Source organism: Nomascus leucogenys, chromosome 19 (assembly GCF_006542625.1).
Source record: "Nomascus leucogenys isolate Asia chromosome 19, Asia_NLE_v1, whole genome shotgun sequence".
Taxonomy (NCBI): domain Eukaryota; kingdom Metazoa; phylum Chordata; class Mammalia; order Primates; family Hylobatidae; genus Nomascus; species Nomascus leucogenys.
The window spans coordinates 5,587,032-5,605,273 of NC_044399.1; positions in this window are offsets into that span (position 1 = coordinate 5,587,032).

Here is an 18,242-nt window from a genome sequence, read left to right on the forward strand (position 1 = left end):
TCCAAAAAATTGAGGGGAAAGAATCTTCCTGAACTGATTCTGTGACGCCAGCATCATCCTGGTACTAAAAGCTACCAGAGGCAAAACAAAGAAAGAAAACTTTAGGCCAATATCTTTGATGAACATTGATACAAAAATACTCAGTGAAATACAGGCAAACCGAATCCAGCAGCACATCAAAAAGCTTGCCCACCATGATCAAATAGGCTTTATCCATAAAATGCTAAGTTGGTTCAACATACACAAATCAATAAATGTGTTTCATCACATGAACAGAACTAAAAGCAAAAACCACACAATAGTTTCAACAGTTGCAGAAAAGGCTTTTGATAAAATTCAACATTTCTTCATGTTAAAAACTCTCAATAAACTAGGTATTGAAGGAACATACTTGAAAATAATGAGTCAACTATGACATACTGAGTGGGCAAAAGCTGGAAGCAGCTTCTTTGAAAACCAGCACAAAACAAGGATGCCCTCTCTCAGCTCTCCTATTTGACATAGTATTGGAAGTCTTTTCCAGAGCAATCAAGCAAAAGTAAGAAAGGGTATCCAAATAGGGAGAGAGAAATCAGACTATCCCTGATTTGATTTTCCATGAGTCTATATCTAGAGAACACCATAGTCTCTATCCAGAAGCTCCTTCAGTTAATAAACAACTTCAGCAAAGTTTCAGAATACAAAATCAACATAGAAAAATTACACCACAACAGTCAAGCTGAGAGCCAAATCAGGAATGCAATCCCGATCATGATTGCCACAAAAAGAATAAAATACTTAAGAATATAGCTAACCAGGGAGGCGAAATATCTCTACAATGGAGAATTACAAAACATTGCTCAACCAAATCAGAGATGACACAAACAAATGGAAAAACATCCCATGCTTATAGATAGGAAGAATAAATATCATTAAAATGGCCATACTGTCCAAAGCAATTTACAGATTCAATGGCATTCCTATCAAGCTACCAATGACATTCTTCACAGAACTAGAAAAAACTATTCTAAAATCCATATGGAACCAAAAAATAGGCCAATTAACCAAGGCAATTCTAAGCAAAAAGAACAAAGCTGGAGGCATTATGCTACTTGACTTCAAACTATACTACAGGGCTACAGTAAGCAAAACAGCATGGTACTGGTACAAAAACAGACACATTGACCAATTGAACATAATAGAGAGACCAGAAATAAGGCTGCAAACCTACAACCATCGATCTTCCACAAAGCTGACAAAAAAAGCAGTGGGGAAAGGACTCCCTATTCAATCAATGGTGCTGGGCTAACTGGCTAGCCCTGTGCAGAAAATTGAAACTGGACCCCTTCCTTATATAATATACAAAAATCAACCCAAGATGTATGAAACATTTAAATGTAAAACCTAAAAATTTAAAAACCCTGGAAGACAACATAGGCAATACAACTCTGGACATAGGAACTGGCAAAGATTTCATCATGAAGGCACCAAAAGCAATCACAACAAAATCAAGAATTGACAAATGAGATCTAATTAAACTTAAGAGCTTCTGCACAGCAAAAGAAACTATCAGAAGAATAAACAGGCAATCTACAGAATGGGAGAAAATATCTGCAAACTATGCATCTGACAAGGTCTACTATCCACCATCTAGAAGAAACTTAAACAAATTTACAAGAAAACAACAGCCCCATTAAAAAGTGGGTGAAGGATATAAGTAGACACTTTCAGAAGACAATATACAAGCAGCCAAAAAGCATATGAAAAAAAGCTCAGTATCACTGATTATTAGAGCAATGCAAATCAAAACCACAACAAGATACCATTTCACAGCAGTCACAATAGCTATTATAATATTAAAAAGTCAAGAGTTACAGATGCTGGCAAGGTTGTGGAGAAAAGGGAATGCTTATTCATTGTTGGTGGGAACGTAAATTAGTTCAACTATTCTGGGAAGCAGCGTGGCTATTTTTCACAGAGCTAAAATCAGAACTACCATTTGATCCAGCAATTCCATTACTGGATACATACCCAAAGAAATGTAAATCATTTTATCATAAAGACACAGCCACATGTATGTTTACTGCAGTTGTCTTCATCATAGCAAAGACATAGAATCAACTTAAATGCCCAACAAGGGTAGACTGGATAAAGAAAATGTGGTACATATACACCATGGAATACTATGCAGCCAAAACAAACAAACAAACAAACAAACAAGATCATGTCTTTTGTAGAAACATGGATGTAGTTGGAGACCATCACCCTTAGCAAACTAATGCAGGAACTGCAGGAACAGAAAACCAAATACCACATGTTCTCACTTGTAAGTGGGAGGTAAATGATGAGAACACATGGACACAAAGAGGGGAACAACAGATACTGAGGCCTACTTGAAGGTGGTGGGTGGGAGGAGGAAGAAGATCACAAAAAATACCTATTGGGTACTAGGCTTAGTACCTGGGAAATGAAGTAGTCTGTACCTCAAGTCTCCATGACATGAGTTTACCTGTATAACCAAACTGCACAAGTAACTCTGAACCTAAAATAAAAGTTAAAGAAAAAAAAAAGAATGAACTCTTCTGCTCCCATTCAGCAATCTATGTATTTCTGCATAATCTACACAACGTACACAATCTTCTACACACAATTATTTAAAGAATCCAAAATAGGAAATAATTTTACAATGCCTACCACTTTGATCAAGGAAGTATTTAATCCAGTGACTGCCTAGCCTGTGGTTTAATACAGGTTTGTTGGTTAAGCGACTTTCCAAATAAGTTAAGAGATCCCAGATTTATTCAACTGGAAAAATCTTGAACAATCTTGAAATTTCACTCCTTGATTTCTGTCCTCTTTCATTAATTGTTACATATCCTTATGGAGAGACAAATTGTATCAGCTGTCCATTGCCTATTCACAGAGGTTGGCAAACTCTTTCTATAAAGATCCAGAGAGTAAATGTGCTTGTTTTTGCAGGACACAAGGTCTTTGTTGAAACTTCTCAACTCCAGTGCTGTGAGTTGAAGTCAGCTGTAGGCGGTGTGTCCCTCCATGGGTACGGCTGCTGTCCTATAAAACTCCACTTACAAAAGTGGGTGATATGCTGGTTTTGGCCTCCAGTGTGCAGTTTGCTAAGGGTCACCTAGAAGAAAAAGCCCCAACTTTTTCTTTCAGCCATTTCTTCCCAGTGTGCTTGATCTGTGAACAACCACTTCTGTTCCAAGCATGCAGGTTCTTTCAGGATTCATTCCTTTGTCCAGTTGATTCCACCTAATGTGCCATGCGAGCAGCAACAGTCAACGTCAGGAATGGTATTGCTTTCAGTTCAAGCCTGTGTCAATTAGACCCAAGCGGTCCTCAAAATGAAAATCTGGTGGAATTGTCTTCCACAGCTAGGTCCTGGCCTTACTTCCACAGGCTTCAGTGAGTATCTCCCTTTGTAGCATTCATCTACTAGTTTCCTTTTGAATCTCTTGCAATTTGTCTCTCACATGCGTAACAGTTTTCCAAATGAAGTAGAAGATATTGCATAGTAGAAGCTAGCCTGCTGCGCTGTGTGCTGAGAAGCAGCTTTTGTTGCAGGGAAATCCAGCACATTTCTTCACTTTATCATTAATTGAGCTTCTCCTTGAAGCTAATTTGAATTAATGTAACCGGCTTCTTTACTGAATGCCAAACTGGATCTGTGTGTGGCAAATCTGTGTGGCAGATCCATGCTCTGAAACCAAAAAATGCTGAAGAGCAATTACTTCTTTCTGGTCACCGATGGAACGTTCCAGCCCTTGTCAGAAAGCTTCCAGCACTTTGTATCTGCTAGTCACGATGAAGTGTGAGGAGGGGGAGATGCTGGCTGGAGAAGAGGACCCTGCCTGCTATGGTCCTGCATCAGTACCACAGAGCATAGCCTCACGTGGGCGTGATGTTTGCCTTTGCATTTACCTTTCTGTATAACTTGAAGGTGTCTGGAAAACCACAAGAACTTAGACACCTTGTTTCATGAGTTGCAAAGCCTGCCCTATATCCTCTGAGGCTTGTCTCTTGGTAAAACCAACAGATGTTTCACATAGACTGCACAGTAAAGGGAAACAGTGCTGCGTGAAAGAGGCTTGCAGCTCTGTTCTTCCATTCCAGCTTCACTAGGGGAGTAAGTGATGGTCCGTGAAGGGCAAGGGACTATAAATTCAGTGCTGAATTTATAATTCCTTAAATGCGCCCAGAGCAGGATTGTATAATAGCTCACTCCAATCACGGAATGAAACTTCTCAGCACAAAGTACTGTACTTGCGTTGCAATTATTTTAACCCACATGTTAGACATTTTATGGATGTGTTATTGCCAAATACATGTGAGCTTAAGAAATAATTTTCTTTTTCAAAATCCTATATAGAAAAAATCATCATAAACCAATTTTACTAGAAAATATGTATTTGTTACAACCCTAACTTTGTTTCTGAATTTGACATACATGCTTTCTTCCTTTGATAAGTGTCCACGTGTTCAACTATGCCCAGTCCGTGTGATTATTCAAGTCACTGGATTCTCTAACATTTATTAGTAAAAATCTAAGATATGTCTTCACAGCCCTGCTGCAGCCACAAAACAGGATTCAAAATGTCAAGTCTTATGGGCAGAATTTTGCTTTATGCTATATAAAGTGAGTTTACTCATAATAAATTGTGATCTTAATTTATTTGCCATTTTTTTCCCACAAGGGCAATGGTATAATACACGGGCTCTCCATATGCCTCATTTTTGTCTCTCCTGGGTATTTTTAATGTCACAGTGCACTAATTCTAATTTCCTTTAGCCTAGTTCTGAAAATGCCCTTACTTGTGGTTTAAAATCCTGTCCTTGTCTTAGGCAAAATTTGGTTTCCTTTTCTTACTTTATAATTCAAGTAGATTCCACAAGCTCACTCACACCTGTTTTGTCTTTCATTCCTCAAGGGGTGATCTCAGAACAAAATATTAAACACACTCCATAGGTTTCTTTCTTTGTCTCCTCCCTTATTCATTAATATTTCATCTCCAAGGCCTGACTGCCAGGAACCTTGGTCAAGGAGCAGTGTAATTTTGATTAAATACATCTTCAGTGTTTGACTCGCTGCAAAGCCCAGCCTCCCTATTGAGAAGCAGTCAAGGTACTGCGATGTAGCTCCTATGTTGAAAAACGATGTCAGACCAGCTCTGAGACAAGGAATGCCTCTGGGTATGAGACTCATTTGTCGTTGACTAATGGATTTGTGAGTTTTTGTTCTCTTCCATTTTTGTAAAATAACTGTTTTTAAAAATGTGTGTATGGTGGGGTGGGGACGGCTGCTAAAGCAATGAGAAGTGAGTCCTTAATTCCTACCCTGACCTCTTCCCTACCCCCCTTATTTCCATCTGCTCTTTTCAATCTGGCTGTTTGGATGTGAGGTATTCTAAGATCACACCATCTTCCTACATAATAGGACAGCATTTCACACCAAGCTGCTGCCTGGCAGGTGGCAATGAGGTCATGTTTGAAGAGTGGGCAAGGTGAGCCACTTGCAAATAACGTGAGGAAGGGCTCAGTGTGACTTGTGCTCTAAAGAGATGCAGGGGCTTGAGACATGGACCTTTGAAGCAAACCCCGTGGAGGCTGCAGAGAGATTTTAACGTTATTAAGGCACGAGTTGCACAATACCACTGGGGCCACCGCCATCTGATTTGTGCCTCATATTCTGGGAGCAATTCTTTCGTTTGCTTTTGTATGGCTCTGAAAAGAGTGGCATCAGTCAGCGAAGGCATGTCTGTATAAATTATGCATCTGTGAGTTCATGCTCACATGGCATTCAGGAAGCTCCATGATATATGGCTGAGGCCTTTGTGGGGGAGGGGGAGATGGAGGGAGGGGGAGGGAAGGAGAGGGGCTGCTGGGAGATTGGGAATCCAGAGGTTTCTGTGAATAGTGACACCTGAAATGAGAACACATATGAAGGTGGAGGGGCTCTGGGGAAAGTAAGAAGCCTGACCTAAGCACAGTCACTTTCTTCTCACTGCTTCCATTCGTTTATGTCTCTTCTCCCTTGCCTGCCCCCTGCCACTGTTCCTGGTAGCCTTTCCCTGTGGCTTCTTAAGGAGACAGGAGCAAGCATGCATTTGCCAGGGTGTTTGCCAATTTTATTAAGCAAGCTTTCCATTCAAGTTTGGGGCGGGGTGGTATTGAAAGGTGTCAGACAGTTAAACAGATGCTCTGGTGGACAGTCATTTATTCCCCAATTCTCATTCATTTCATGTTACTATTCTAGGGAGACAGAGTGAGGGCTTAAAATCTAGTGGAGGAGAGAGACATAAATAAATGATATAACAATAGGCATCTAAAAAAGTGACCTTGGGGAGAAAACTGAAGATAGCAAAAAGCGGTGGACCACAACTCAGTCATCCAGATATCTATCACCAACTCTAAAATGTGTGTAGTCAAAAAATGCTGTGAAGCTACGTCCACAATTTGTATGGATGAGCCATCTAATTGGAATAAGACTCAGATGTGGAAGGTACAAGCTCTTCAAGATGAGTGACCCTTCCAGGAGGTGAGGGTCTGCACTCTATGCCAGTTAAAAGATAGCTCCACAAGGCAAATCAGTGTGCTCTGACCCAAAGGAATTGCAAAGAAGAACAGCTGCCCACTGTGAACTTCTGGGCATCCCATCTTCTAAGACTCTACAGGACTTGCATCTACTTTTGTTAATCTACAAGCAATCTTGGTAAATATAAGATACACAATACTGGTTTTGCTCATATGTCACAATGGAAGAAAAGGTAAAATCAAGACTCATGCATTTAACGTTAATCTCTATGGAAAAAAACAGGATGGCCAATTAAGCAGATGACGTGAAAAGGAGAAAAGAAGGAAAAGATGACTATACTAGGCAAAACAGCTTTACTAAGAACAGAAACTAAGTGAACATAGTTGTTTTTGTTGATCAGGAACTACGCTCGTAAATGAAAGAAACGTGAGTGTGGGCTCTGCCTGTGTAGAGGAAAGTGTGGGCACATACAGCCTCTTGGTTCTGCAAGACAGTCATGCTCAGCTAAGGTGGGGAAACACAAATTAAAGAAAGAGTTATTTGTGTCTGGCTGCAAGGCCATCTCTCAATATTTGGATTACTAAATGTATGCCCACCAGCTGATGAAGCTGTCTAGTCGTGTGTCACAGTGGCTACCATTTGTTTTGCCCCGTTCAAAAATTTTATCAGTGACTTGGTTGACAATGCCATGTTTTAGTTTATTTCTAGAGAAAAAACACACACATTTCCTGGTTTCTTTAAGACTTCCCATTGTCACATAATAAAATTCACATGCTCTTCCCCCACTTAAAGTTTTAATTTTGTTTTTTTTCTCCCCCTGATGGCTGGGAGTTTGGTGTCAGTTCTGTTCCTTAATGGTGGTGATCTGCCTGAGTGGCCACCTGGAAGCCCCAACGCCTCTTACTCCTTGTGAATAAACTCTGTTCAATTATCTTCAATGCTGTATTTGACTGGCATGCCTAAATCCTCTCTACAATGGTAGAAAGTCAACCCTTAGTATTTTTCAGCTTGTAATATAGTGTAGCTTCATCCCAACAAAACAAATGCTTTTGTGGGAAGTCCATTTGGCTTCCATAAAGACCCGCAGGTCCCTGGTGAGATGGAGAGGATCAGCACAGAATTGAACTGGCTCCAGAGCTGCCCCTGGGCTCACAGACCCTATAGCCTTCCTGCCCTGCCTGGCAAACTTGCCTTGACATTCATTTCCTCCTTCTTGGTCCCCCCTCCTGTGGAGTGTGACCACCTGTCTGAGCTCCTTCTCTTTGGTCACCATATGGCTTGGCCTTCCCTGGCCCCATACTTAGCTCTGTCTCCCGACTCCTGCTTTCATTTTTCAGCAACTTATCTTGATCGTTCTACAAACAGCTTTCTGATTCATCATTGAGAGCACCTCCTCTCAGAACTAACCTTTACCAGTGGGCTCTAGCTTCTGTGGAGGCAGAAAAGAGAGAGTCTTTCTCCCTCTCCTTGTTCCAAACGACTGAGTGGTTTTGCTACCATTTTAGAAAGCAAGCATTTAGCACATGCCAGTGTTTAATCGATCGACTAATTTGTAACACACTGCTTCATTACTTCCGTGTTCACACACAGGCACACACATACACGTGCACAAATGTCCCTATTTTTACAGACAAATTCATCTGTCCAGATTAGAAGAGGAAACATACTGTATTAAGTACACACTTTTTACAAATGTTAGTATTTGTTTTTTAACTTTATTTTTTTTCACTTTATTGAGGAATAATTGACAAATAAAAATTGTGTATTTCTAAGGTATACAAAGTGATGTTTTCATGTATGTATACACCGTGAAATGATTTCTACAATGAAACTAATTAACATATCCATATACTTACGATCTACTCTTAGTGAATTTCAGATATACAATACATTATTATTAATTGTAGTCATCATGCTGTACATTAGCTGTTCAGAACTTATTTCATCTTATAACCGTAAGTTTGTGGCCTTTGGCCAACACCTCCCCATTCTCTCCATTCCGGAACCCTGATAACCACCTTTTTACTCTCTGTTTCTATGAGTTTGGCTTTTTAAGATTCCACATGTAAGTGAGATCATGCAGTATTTGTCTTTCTGTGCCTGGCTTATTTCAGTTAGCATAACGTCCTCCAGGTTCATCCATGTTGCTGCATATGGCAGAATTTTCTTCTTTTTTAAGGCTGAAAAACATTCCTATTGTATGTGTGTGTGTATATGCATATATACACCACAATTTCTTTACCCATTCATCTGTCTATGGACATCTTAGGTTGTTTTCATATCTTGGCTACGGTGAATAATGCTGCAATAAACATGGGAATGCAGATGTATCTCCAACATAGATAGTAATTTTATTTCCTTTAAATTTGTACCCAGAAGTGGGATTACTAGTAATATAGTAATTCTATTTCTGTAGTTCCATCTGTCCAGATTATAAGAGGAAACATAGTGTATTAGTTAAGGGCACACTTCCTAGAGCCAGCACATTAGTATTTGTTTTTTCAATTTTTACTTTTTTTTTCACTCTATTGAAGAATAATTGGTGATTCTATTTTTAATTTTTAGGGAACCTCCATGCTGTTTTTCATAATGGCTGCACCAATAAATATTCTCACCAAGTGTGCACAACAGTTTCCCCTTCTCTACATCCTCGCCAACATTTGTTATCTTTTGACTCTTTGGATAATAGTCATCCTCAAAATGTGAGGTGACACCTTATAGTAGCTTTGGTCTGCATTTCCCTGATGATAAGTGGTATTAACCACCTCTTCATCTACCCATTGGCCATTTGTATGTCTTGGAAAAATGTCTATTCAGATTATTTATTTATTTACTCATTTATTTAAATTTTGAAAATAACCCTACTTTTTAGTTGGGTTATTTTATTTATTTATGTTTTTGCTGTTGAGTTCCATGAGTTCCTTATAAGTTTTGGACATTAACCTCTATTTAATAGGATAAATGGTATATGAATGTTTAATCCCATTCTGTGAGCTGCCCTTTCATTTTGTTGATTGCATCCTTTTCTGTATAGAAATTTTTTAGTTTGACATAGTCTCAATTGTTTGTTTTCTTGCTTGTGCTTTCGGTGTTATATCTTAAAAAAAAATAAAATCATTGCCAAGACCAATGTCATAGAGCTTTTCCCTTATGTTTTTTTTCTAGAAATGTTATAGTTTCAAGTCATAGGTTTAGGCTTTTAATCCATTTTGAGTTGATTTTTGTATATGGTGTCAGAAGAGAATTCAATTTCTTTTTTTTTTTTTTTGCATGTGGATATTCATTTTTCTTGACATCATTTGTTGAAGAGACAATCCTTCCCCATCGTGTAATCTTGGCACCTTAGTCAAGGATTAATTGAGCATGTATGTCTGAAGTCTGGGCTTTCTGTAATGTCAGTACTTGAATTTTCCATCTTGGTCTCTTGCTAGTTATCTTTCTTTAAGCACGTTATTTAACATTTCTCTGCCTTAGTTTTATCATCTTCAAAATGGAGACAATAATAGTATTTGTCTAATGCCCTTGTTATGGAGTTTAAATTGGTTGACTCCATGTCAAGCACTTAGGACAGTAATGACCACATACTAAGCACTTAGTATATATTCTTAGCTCTATTATTTCATCCTCAACATAGCAGCTAAAGAGAATAAACACAGAAATTAAAAGAGATGTAAATATTTTGTCTAATCTAAATTGAGCATCTACTGTGTCTCAGGCACTGTGTTCAGCACTTTACATAAATAAAGTTATCTAAGTTTAAATTATATCTCTCTGATTTATGAGCTCTGTGATTTATGAGCTGTGATTTACAAGCTGGTGTAAAGTATTTACTATATGGTGATTATGTTATTGTTACTGTTGCCATTAATATTGTCATTATTGTTATTAGTATTAAATTTATTTTTTAAGGGTGAAAAGAGAATTTGCTAGTTCACAACCAGACACCGGCTGACATAATGATACGTATGTGGTTATTGTTCTGATGCTTTATTGGCTTGAAAGAACATCTGTTTTTTTGCGGCTAGCAAGTTTAGTTAGTGTATGGGTGAAACACAGCAAACATAAGAGAATCTTTCTTTTAAAACAACACCATTATTTCAATATGTGAGATGGCTTTAATATTTCCTAACCTTAGATAACTTAAATTTTAAAATTAGATAGCTGAAAAAATTAAGTTTAAGTACCAGTAGTTCATGTTAGTAATAGGAAGGGGGAAAAGGTAAAATAAGCAAAAAATAATGTCTTGTAAACCTTGCTCATCCTAGATGATTCAAAATTGCTTTTCCAATCACAAGTAAATAAAAAGTACATGAGGTAGAGCGTATGTTAATTAGCTTGATTTAGACATTCTACAATGTATGCGTACATTAAAACATCATGTTGTATGCCTAAATATATACAATTTTTGTTTATCAGTTAAAAACTGCAGTGAAAAACTTGCTTTTCCATTTAAGCAGCTGTAACACAGTTTAGTGTTTCCTAAGCTTTATCCCTGTACCAGCTCTCCTGAACCTCAAACTATAAAAGACTACATTTTTAAGAGTAGCCCCGGTTCTTTTGTTGTTGTTGTTATGTATGTATGTATGTATGTATTTATTTATTTATTTATTCCATGAACAATATAAGGGTCTCCAATTAGTTGCAGGTGCAAATATTATGCATGCAATTAATTGTCTTCAAATGGTTGATTATGGGCAGAATTGGCTAATTTGGGGTGCAATTAACTACTTGCCACTTATTCTGAGAATGCCCGTAGACAATTGTGTCTGCAATTAATTTACAAGAGCCATTACAGTGAAAACCTTGTACTATAAATCCAAGATTAGAGTGGGAGAATTTTTTAGAAGCAGGATTTCACTCTGGGTTAATTGCATTGACTCTTCTCTTTGGCTTTTCGATGCAGGTTGACTGTAAATGGAGTTTCTACAAGTTGCTTCCGTGATTTGTGCAGACTGTTTGTGGATGAGAATGCTGAAGGGAATGGCAAGGCTGGTGCACACCCAACCGAAGCTGCAGGGCCCTTGCACTGCCCAGCTTAAAGGGCCTGGTTCTTGCTTATTTGTTTTCTCTACCTGTTTATTTTTCTCTGTACATTTTCTGACTCAGTAATGTGAGAGTATTTGCAGAAATGTAAATCCCCAAATCTTTCTCAGCAAGTTGAATGTCTTTATTACACAACTCACTTTAAAGTAGTCTTGTTTATACATTTATTGGAAGTGATCAGTAGTTAAACAGATCCTATAAGCAATTATAAGTATAGTTTTACAATGTATTATTTCTTTAGGCCAACCACAGAGCTCAATACTGTGATTACGTTATCTTATTTAAGCCTTAAAATAATCCTATGTAGTACGTACTCTTACCATCCCTATGTGCTTATAAACTCAAAAACTGTGGTAACTTGCCAGTACACATTGGAGCTGAGATTAAACCATGTCTGTGCAACTCTAAGCCCTGGATCTCTGCAACTATGCTATATAGGGAATTTCAGATCTGGAAGGACACTAGATCCCATTCTCTCCAACTTCTTTATTGGACAGATGGGAGAAGGGTGGCACATACAGCTAGCAGAGGACAAGCCAAACTCAGAAACCTGATTTCTTGCTGCCCAGTCCAATGTTCTGACTATAGTGCACTGCCAAAGGAAAATTCTGTGAAGTTAGTTCTGTCCATGATCTGTCTATTCTTAATAAAGGATGGTTTTCCTGTGGAGTCTGAAATGTTCCAGCATCTGTGTTTAGGCCATTGATTGAGAATGACATTCCATAGAAAACACCCCTGAGGACCATACATGAATTTCCAGCAGGGAAGGGTTAAAGTTTCAGTGATTTTGCAGGCTGGATCAAATGTTCTTGAGAGGCCATTCTTCACATCTTGTTTCTTTAGCACTAGGGTAGGGTGAGTAATCAAAGGTGACAAGCTTTCTTGTCTGGTCCCACTACTGGTACAGGACAGCCCAGGAGCACATTGATCCACAGTGGCAGCTGCTGCTGGCCTCCCATGAAGACACTGAGATACATGGGGCTTCTTTGTATTATTGGAAGGAAGGAGGGAAGGAATAATGTGCCACTATCAGAGAATTAAGACAATTTTTTTTTTCAAACCAGAGATTAAATTACCTGGAGCCTTGTGTAACTGAGATTTAGTTTCAGCTCCTTTAATGACTTTCCACTGGTTCTAAGATATGGTGGAGGCAGAGCAACCTCCTTTATGGTTGCTAGCCTACTTGGACTTTTTGGTTTGTTGCTGTCTTCTGAGTCTTCAAGAGGCTAGTGACATTGAAGTAGCATGCAAGGAGCGTGCAATAAATGACATGCTGTGTTATAAAGGTCTCTGGCTGGTGGAGGAGGTGGGCAGCATAGAAATGACATATGCCCATCCTTTCTATTTTCTCTTGAATTCTAAATGACTTTTTGGAATAGAAGTTAGGAAAAGAAAGAAGAGAAAGAAATTGATTTATCAAAACTTATGCGTCTGCTACATGCTACATCCCTTCAAACAGGTTTGTTATTTTTAAACCTTAAATGAGAGATGCTAACCACTATTTAAATAAGGGGCAAATGGATCTAAGGAGAGATTAATCAGCTTGCCCAAATTTTACACAACATTATGCAAAAAGAGATGGAACAGTGCCACAAAGCTGAAGAGAATAATGGCCAAGGGATTCCTTGTGTGATCTGTCACCTTCCTTGAGAGTTCCTGCAAGATGGTCTCGAGTAAGGCTGGGATCTCACAATTTCGAGTGTAGTCTAATCCTCGTTTTTAATAAATGCGGTTTCATTTTACTCCAAAATAGGTGTATCATGGGGAAACATGTTACATTCATGTCAGATATTGCTTGATCACTTAGTGAACATTCAGGGATGATAATCAGGGATCAGGGAGACTCATCAGCAGACACCTACAGCTTTTTGGATCTCCTTCGGATAGAGCCACTGTGATCTGGCAAGACCAGCAAACACAGACTTGCTCAAAATCCCAGTAGCTGCCCTGCAGCTGATTTCCCACGCACCATTTCAGAATTTGGCTTCTTTATGTCTTAGGACTTGGCCATACTGTTAAATTTCTGATTCTTCTATTAGCAATTAGGGTGTTTGGTGCTATGTTTTCCACTCTCTCCAAAGTCTCAATCACAGCAGACAGCTAACAATAACCTCTTGTTTTGAGCCTAGACCACTCCTCCCAAATTAACCCCTTCTGCACCATGTGTTGCCACCCTATGGTGCAACAAATGCCTGCCTTGATCAAAGCGTGAATTCCATAGTATGCATTTACAGTGTAATTAACATTGGTCACTCCTTATTGTAGAAGTTATAAAAGATGTCAGAAGGCTACAAAATTGGTTTATAAATAGAACCAAGAAAAAAATTGATCCCTGGGAAAAAGATTTGTCAAGGAAATTTTTTGCAAGAGCAAAAACCCTTCATTAGAAATCAAGTTAGATCAAATGTTGAATGAGTAGATAGATGTCTCCTGGTATTCCTATTGTCATATCATATATGACACAAATAGATAACAGTGATTGTTTTCAGTACCATTAAAATTAAAAGAAAGCTAAACAAATGATTAAAATTAAATGTAATTCATTTTACCTAAATTGTGGGTTTTGAGAGCAATTAAAAAAACCGAAAGTTGAAAGCTACTTGTTAAGCAAATAAAAAATCAAAGAACATATTTCCTTTATTGAATGTCACTCCTATGTAAACCAGCCTACACAAATCATTTTCATGTTTGAAATATAGCAGGGGTGTAATTGGAATATTCAACAACAGCCATAACTTAGGCAATTCATGAACTGCCTTGATTCCTAACCACAACATAAAATCTAAATTCCCTCCAAATTCCAGTTCTGAAGCCTGAAAAAACAGAAAATAAAGCACCCAACTATAATGATGCTGGGATCAGAATAGACCTGAATTTGAGTTTAACCTGACTATTCACTGAGGCCTTTAGTATAAACATTTACTTCGCTGCTGTAGACTTGCTTTCTGGTATCAACCTCTACCCGGTAGGGTAGGAGGAATCCTATAATCTTGATCACATAGCTTAAACCCAATTAATGCTGCTCACTATTTTAGTCTTATCTTATTCACTGCTATTGTTGAAATATACCTTCTGAATTCTTTGTAAAGTTTTGTTTTGTATGCTTTTGATATCAGTTTTAGTCATATTAGACTTGTAAAAAGTGGTGTGTCCATTCTGTTGTGTCAGGAATGCGTGTGTATACATGCTTGCAGCTCTGGGAAACAGGAGGGCAAGAAGCTTCTCTTATTTGAGCCGTGGTTTTATCTGTGAAATGAAGAGTCCCCTCAGCCTTGCTTAATAAGAATAAGAAGCTCTGCTGAGAAGAGATCCTTACAGCACAGGCCCACTGTACCCAAGAGGCACAACCATGGAAGCTCTTAAAGAACTTTTTGGAAATATTTTAACCTCTAAAAATTCATGCAGTTTGGAACTCCAGGATAAGTTTTCAGAGAAACATCATTGTATAATCATAAGCCCCGGGGATGATAAAAATTCTGAAGCAGCATCCACAACTCCATCCACATATGCATTATATTCTTACCTATTGAGAGCTTTTTACTATGTGTTACCTACGTTAACCTCACAACATCCTTGCAAGGAAAATAAGGCACATGTAATTATGTTCCTTGAGCCAATAGGACACTGAGGCATAAGAACACAAAGCCTGTTACACAGAGTGGAGAACAAAGTGTGAAAACTGCCCTCCGGTGATTTCTGTGGCGATTACTACAGAGATCACTTTAGCATCTCTTTAGTAATAAGTGCATAGGGCACTCATGATTATTCTCTTTTTAAAAAGAGGTAGCAAAAATTCCAAAAAGGCAAGGGGACTGAATTGCATGCCTAGTTTCCTGAATTTCCACTGCATCTCCAGGATTTTACTGATCCATTGATGCAGCTATCAAACGGGTGGCCCTTTGAAAATCAGAGGTCTCTTGGAAGAAAAAAGGAGTTACTGGATCTCCCAGTTCAATAGGGGTATAGGAAATCATGACTCTCCAGAAAGGAGCCAAGATTTTCCCTGGAATCTTCCCAAAGGACATATATTAATTGAACTCTATATAAACGTGTAGTCACATAATGCTTGCTTATTTCCAAATGATACCAGGCAGTGAGATATCATAGGAGTAGCATGGGCTTTGGGAGGCAGAGTGGTGTAAGTCATGGCTGCTCAGCTGAATAGTCTCGTGCCTCAGATATCTTCACTGGGCAGTGAGTCCACCTGCATGTTGAGGAAGGTGACTTTTTCCCAGGGTCTTCACAAGGATTGAATGAGATAAAACATATCAGCTACCCGGTTCCAGACTTGACATTATGAGTCCACCATATATGTTAGTCTTACTTGGGGTGTAGAGGAGAAACTGCTCAAATCTCTTAACACATAGCTATTTTTCTTAATGCCTAAATAAAGCTTTCTATTTCTCTGAAAGGAAACAAATTTAAAAAAAAGTAACGAACCTTAATATGAAACCCCCAAATAAGCATACAAACCTTAATACGTACCTAAAGAAAAAGATATCAAATAACATTTTGAGCAACATATAGATGAATTAAGAGACCAAAAATGAGGACCATATGGATGAGAATTTGCTTAAAATACACATGGGCTTAGGGGGAAAAAAGAGAGAAAATTGCTGGCAAAAATGTGCCTTGGAATTGTGCCAGATTTGAAAACATTTAAATAAATAATCTGAGTTTAGAAAAAGTAAAGAAAGATTTGTCTCATTCTCCTGGATAAGTGAGAGGAGAGAGCGTGGCCTCCAGCTTTGTGTGCCTCACCATGAACACACAGGCATGTTGGCAAGACCTCGTCAGGGACTCTCCCATCTGGAACTGTCTGGTTTCGCTTTAGAAATAAGACCCCTAGCTTACGATATTCTTGCGCTATACCGCACAATGCTTCACAAAATATTTATAAATTGGATGCATCTTTTGCTTTATTTCAGCTTGAACTTTACCAGCAGTCAAGCAAGTGAGAAGCAAACATAACATATTTGTGGAAAATCACCTGCATTGTTGGATTCTGCAAAGCAGGATTTGAGAGTTGCACCTAGATCGTGGATTCATGATCACATCTTCATTGTTTTAATGTTCACATTCTCTCGTTATGCCTGAATATAGGAACATGCACTCATTTTATTTGTTTTAACCAGCACCATGATGTAGTTCAAATAAATATCGTTCTCTAAAAGCATTTTAGTCCTGGGCTCGTGGTTTTATTTCAAATGAAATGTATACATCAGTACATGTTTTTATATTGAATAGGCAGAGAAATTCAGATTAGAATAAATGTTCAATCATTCCTTTATATTATGTCATCAATGATAAATATGATTTTGGGTTTAAAAGAGGTAAATCATATTCTCTCTCTCCAGAGAATTCTGGTGTTACATTTTGTAACCTTTATATCCGCATCCCCAGATTCCGTAATAGTGTCCAGACCTGAGATTTTTATATTTGAACACCCATTTCTGAAGTCACAGGTAATTCGTCCGGAGTGCTTTGAACTCTGCCCCTGCTCTAATTCCCCTTTTCTTTGTGCTCAACAGAGCTGTGCTGAGCACCTGGTCCAGGAGTTTACAGAGAAGGGGCATCACCTTGTCCCAGGAACAAGTACATTACCTCATGAAGGGACTTTCAAAGTGGTACATATGACATAGAAGAAAAGACACACGGGTGTGACTGCTCAGTACTTACCCTCTAGCCCCTCACCGAGAGAAAACAAATGGAAACAAAAGTAAAGTAAAAGTGAATGCAAAAAATTCCTCAATATTCAGTATGTTCTTCTACCTCTCTTTTTGGGGGCACCAACTTTTAAGACACCTGGCCTGTCTCCTTGAGAAAGGTAAATTTTCGCCCTCAGTGTAAGTTGTAATGTGCTCTTTCAGAAGCTCTATTTCCAGATGCCTCTAATGGCTTACCAGTCTTGAATAAACCCCATAACCTGTTCATTAGGCACCATCTATACCAAAATGCTCTCTGCATCCTTTTTATGACTCAGCCAAGTGTATTTGGTCAGGGCTCTGGAAGGACTCTGTGCTTTTACAACTTTGCATCTCTGATCACTCCTTTTCTTCTCACACATAATGTTCTGCTTCTTCCTCATCTGTCTAAAGCTAACCGGTTGTTGAGGTCCTGGACAGTAAAATGAAACAATTCTCTTTTCTGCCCCAGAAAACCTTGAGAACCTAACAGGCACTTGGTGGAACAGTGAAGTGAGAAAGTCATGGGTTTGCATCCCAGTCCCTCCAGTGTTCCTCAATGATCTTGGATGAGTAATATCATCTCATCTCACTGGTCCTCAATTTTTCTCAACTGTAAAATGGGAGAGCAGCGCTCATTTTTGAAAGTTGCTACATATGAGGTTAAAAAAGACGCCAAGTGAAGTGTCTGCCACATGTCAGGGGCTGCTCTAGCTTTCCTGCCTTCCCATCTATACTTAGTTATTTTTATTTTTTATTTTTAACTGAACTCGCTGAGCAGCTCCTGGAGATGCACGTCTGCTCCGCACTTCTTTCATCCCACAGTGATCTTAAAAAATGCCTTAAAAGGCAAGGTAAGCATCATACATATGGTACAGATATTTATTATTAGGATTGTTTTTCACTGGCTTTGAGGCTTTTAAAAGAGTTCTTATTACTTTTACTTTTCTACACAAAACATACAAAGCACAAGTTCAGTTCAG